At 37.5% G+C, this 5029-nt stretch overlaps 1 non-coding gene across 1 annotated transcript; it reads left to right on the plus strand.

Annotated features, from left to right (window-relative positions):
- Positions 1–2411: 2411 nt before the first annotated feature.
- On the plus strand, positions 2412–2485 carry trnat-agu (transfer RNA threonine (anticodon AGU)). The gene has a single exon. It is a non-coding gene; the product is annotated as a tRNA-Thr (tRNA).
- The last annotated feature ends 2544 nt before the right edge of the window (positions 2486–5029 follow it).

Here is a 5029-nt window from a genome sequence, read left to right on the forward strand (position 1 = left end):
TCCATAAAGAATCTGATGACACCACCCACGACTTCCTATGTCAAACCATTCAAAAGTTATGGCAGAGAAAAGTTTTCTAGGGGGCGCTGTTGAGCCGTTAGGCCACGCCCATTAATCCAAACCATGAAATATCAAATTTATCGCCAAGTCTGGCTTGCATGCAAAATTTGGTGACTTTTGGGAAACTATCAAATATGGACCAATCAGATGAAGGGGGTGCACGCTTTTTGGCGTCTAGCGTCGCCACGGTAACACTTTTGAAAGAGAAAAGTAATGCGCATAGTCGCAGGATGGAGACGCACATTTTGATGTATAACACATCTGGGTTCACGATACGGTTCGGGCCGTATTAATTCTCGAAGGAATGGCATATATTGCTCCAAAATTACGTGATTAATTAAGAATGTTCAAAATGGCCGACTTCCTGTTCGGTTTCGGCCATGGCGCCAAGAGACTTTTCTTTAAGTAGCGACATGATAAAGATGTGTACCGATTTTCGTTCATGTACGTCAAACCGTATTCTGGGGCTTGAGGCGTAAAGTTTTTTCTGTCTGAACCAATCAGATGAAGGGTGGGCGCGCTTTTTGGCATCTAGCGTCGCCACGGTAACGCTTTTGAGAGAGAAAAGTAATGCGTGGTGTCGGAGGATGGAGACGCACATTTTGATGTATAACACACATGGGGGCTCGTTACGGTTCGGGCCGTATTAACTGCCGAAGGAATGGCATAAATTTCGCCAAAATGACACGATTAATTCAAAATGGCCGACATCCTGTTCGGTTTCGGGCATGACTCCAAGAGACTTTTCTTTAAGTTGTGCAATGATACAGGTGTGTACTGATTTTCGTGCATGTAGGTCAAACCGTATCGTGGGGCTTGAGGCACAAAGTTTTCCGGGGGGCGCTGTTGAGCCATTTTGCCACGCCCATTAATGCAAACCATAAAATATCAAATTTGCCACGCCCATTAATGCAAACCATAAAATATCAAATTTTTCGCCAGGCCTGGTTTGCGTGCAAGATTTGGTGACTTTTTGGGCACGTTTAGGGGGGCAAAAAGGCCCTCCTTTCGTCAGAAAAATAATAATAATAATAATAATAACGCGAAGAATTCCTACAGATACAATAGGGCCTTCGCACTGAAGGTGCTCGGGCCCTAATAAAAAAAATAATACAAAGAATTCCTGCAAATACAATAGGGCCTTCGCACTGAAGGTGCTCGGGCCCTAATTAAAGCTGCAAGCAGCGATGAACGGGCCCTCGCACTCACGGCCACTGCCCCCCATAAGCATATCAGAAAAGACACCACCCACGACTTCCTATGTTAAACCATTCAAAAGATATAGCAGAAAATCGGGACAACCAATCAGAAGAAGGGGCGGGGCTAATTCAGGCCAATGAAGGTCAAGGACGCAATACCGATTCAGGTGACATCACCCACAACTCTATGTCAAAACATTTAAAATTTATGGCAGGAAATATGGACAACCAATCAGAAGAAGGGGCGGAGCTAATTTTCACCAATTATGGTCAAGGACTCAATACCGAGTCCGATGACACCACCCACGACTCTTTATGTCAAACCTTTCCAAAGTTATGGCAGAGAAAAGTATTCTAGGGGGCGCTGTTGAGCCGTTAGGCCACGCCCATTAATGCAAACCATGAAATATCAAATTTATCGCCAAGCCTGGCTTGCATGCAAAATCTGGTGACTATCAAATATGGACCAACCAGATGAAGGGGGGCGCGCCTTTTGGCGTCTAGCGTCGCCACGGTAACACTTTTGAAAGAGAAAAGTAATGCGTGTAGTCGCAGGATGGAGACGCACATTTTGATGTATAACACACCTGGGTGCACGTTACGGTTCGGGCCGCATTAACTGGCGAAGGAATGGCATAAATTGCGCCAAAATTACACGATTAATTCAAAATGTTCAAAATGGCCGATTTCCTGTTCGGTTTCGGCCATGGCGCCAAGAGACTTTTCTTTAAGTTGTGTACTGATACAGGTGTGTACGGATTTTCCTGCATGTACGTCAAACCGTATTGTGGGGCTTGAGGTACAAAGTTTTCCGGGGGGCGCTGTTGAGCCGTTAGGCCACGCCCATTAATGCAAACCATTAAATATCACATTTTTGTCTGGCTTGGTGCAAAATTTGGTGACTTTTGGGGCAAGTTTAGGGGGAAAAAAGGCCCTCGTTTTGTCGGAAAAATAAAAACTAAGATACAAATTCCTACAGATACAGTAAATCTACTCAGAGGGTTTTTTTTTACTACATCCTAACATGTGTGGAACATGGTGTGTTTTTTTTTTGGGGGGGGGGCGGAGGTTATGCAATGTGAGTATGTGAAGCCCCGGTTGTTTTTGGTAAGAGAAATCACCATGGAGACGAGGTAAGTGAGAGGTTACGGAGGCCCTGTAGCTTAGTTGGTCAAAGCACCTGTCTAGTAAACAGGAGATCCTGGGTTCAAATCCCAGCGGAGCCTCTAAACTCAAGTGTCTTTAGATGGCTGAAAGATCACATATCTCTAATTCCTGGTTCTGGCACTATTCTTCACATGCTTGCTTCATTATAGCAGAGTACTTTGTCGAAAGTACTCCTGCTCTTGGTGGATGTTCTCTGTCTTCTATTGGAGCCTCTCTTTTCATATCCTGCACAAATTTATAAAATCATGGAATTGGTTAGCTCGTCTCTCAACACAATGGACCAAATCTTTCTCGACGAGAGAACAGGCCAGTGTTGGAAGACAACTTTACGTAGACCAAAAGGAAAATGGCGAACAACGTCCCGTCACGTAAGACTTCAAGAGAGATAGCGGACGCGCTTTTCAAAACTGCAGTGCAAAGTTTCTCCACCCAGATACTGAAAGTATCGGAGGCCTGATCGCCGGGATACTGACTTGTCCGTGCGGGTTAGTACGGAGGGAGGAAACGTGATCTCTCACCACCGGTACCTTTATTGTTCTGCGGTTTCCCACTCAGGAGCCAGTGGGCGGAGCTGAATCCACGACACCCGCTCTTTTGACGGGGAAACAGGAGCAGGAACTATTCGGTAGTGAGGGAACACGTTACATGGGTCCATTTACACGGGCCCGTAACAATATAATACACAAATATAACAATATAATACACAAACGTAACAATATAATACACAAACGTAACAATATAATACACAAACGTAACAATATAATACACAAACGTAACCATATAATACACAAACGTAACACTATAATACACAAACGTAACAATATAATACACAAACGTAACAATATAATACACAAACGTAACACTATAATACACAAACGTAACAATATAATACACAAACGTAACCATATAATACACAAACGTAAAACTATAATACACAAACGTAACAATATAATATACAAACGTAACACTATAATATACAAACGTAACACTATAATACACAAACGTAACCATATAATACACAAACGTAACACTATAATACACAAACGTAACAATATAATACACAAACGTAACACTATAATACACAAACGTAACAGTATAATACACAAACGTAACAATATAATACACAAACGTAACACTATAATACACAAACGTAACAATATAATACACAAACGTAACACTATAATACACAAACGTAACCATATAATACACAAACGTAACACTATAATACACAAACGTAACAATATAATACACAAATGTAACAATATAATATACAAATGTAACAATATAATACACAAACCAACAATATAATACACAAACGTAACAATATAATACACAAACGTAACAATATAATACACAAACGTAACACTATAATACACAAACGTAACCATATAATACACAAACGTAACACTATAATACACAAACGTAACAATATAATACACAAATGTAACAATATAATATACAAATGTAACAATATAATACACAAACCAACAATATAATACACAAACGTAACAATATAATACACAAACGTAACAATATAATACACAAACGTAACAATATAATACACAAACGTAACAATATAATACTCAAACGTAACAATATAATACACAAACGTAACAATATAATACACAAACGTAACAATATAATACACAAACGTAACAATATAATACACAAACGTAACACTATAATATACAAACGTAACAATATAATACACAAACGTAACAATATAATACACAAACGTAACACTATAATATACAAACGTAACACTATAATACTCAAACGTAACAATATAATACTCAAACGTAACACTATAATACACAAACGTAACAATATAATACTCAAACGTAACACTATAATACACAAACGTAACAATATAATACACAAACGTAACAATATAATACACAAACGTAACAATATAATACTCAAACGTAACAATATAATACACAAACGTAACAATATAATACACAAACGTAACAATATAATACACAAACGTAACAATATAATACACAAACGTTACAATATAATACACAAACGTAACAATATAATACACAAACGTAACACTATAATACACAAACGTAACACTATAATATACAAACGTAACACTATAATACACAAACGTAACAATATAATATACAAACGTAACAATATAATACACAAACGTAACACTATAATACTTAAACGTAACACTATAATACACAAACGTAACAATATAATACTCAAACGTAACACTATAATACACAAACGTAACAATATAATACACAAACGTAACAATATAATACTCAAACGTAACAATATAATACACAAACGTAACAATATAATACACAAACGTAACAATATAATACACAAACGTAACAATATAATACACAAACGTTACAATATAATACACAAACGTAACAATATAATACACAAACGTAACACTATAATACACAAACGTAACACTATAATATACAAACGTAACACTATAATACACAAACGTAACAATATAATATACAAACGTAACAATATAATACACAAACGTAACACTATAATACACAAACGTAACAATATAATACACAAACGTAACACTATAATATACAAACGTAACAATATAATACACAAACGTAACA

Source organism: Cololabis saira, chromosome 5, assembly GCF_033807715.1.
Source record: "Cololabis saira isolate AMF1-May2022 chromosome 5, fColSai1.1, whole genome shotgun sequence".
Lineage (NCBI taxonomy): Eukaryota > Metazoa > Chordata > Actinopteri > Beloniformes > Belonidae > Cololabis > Cololabis saira.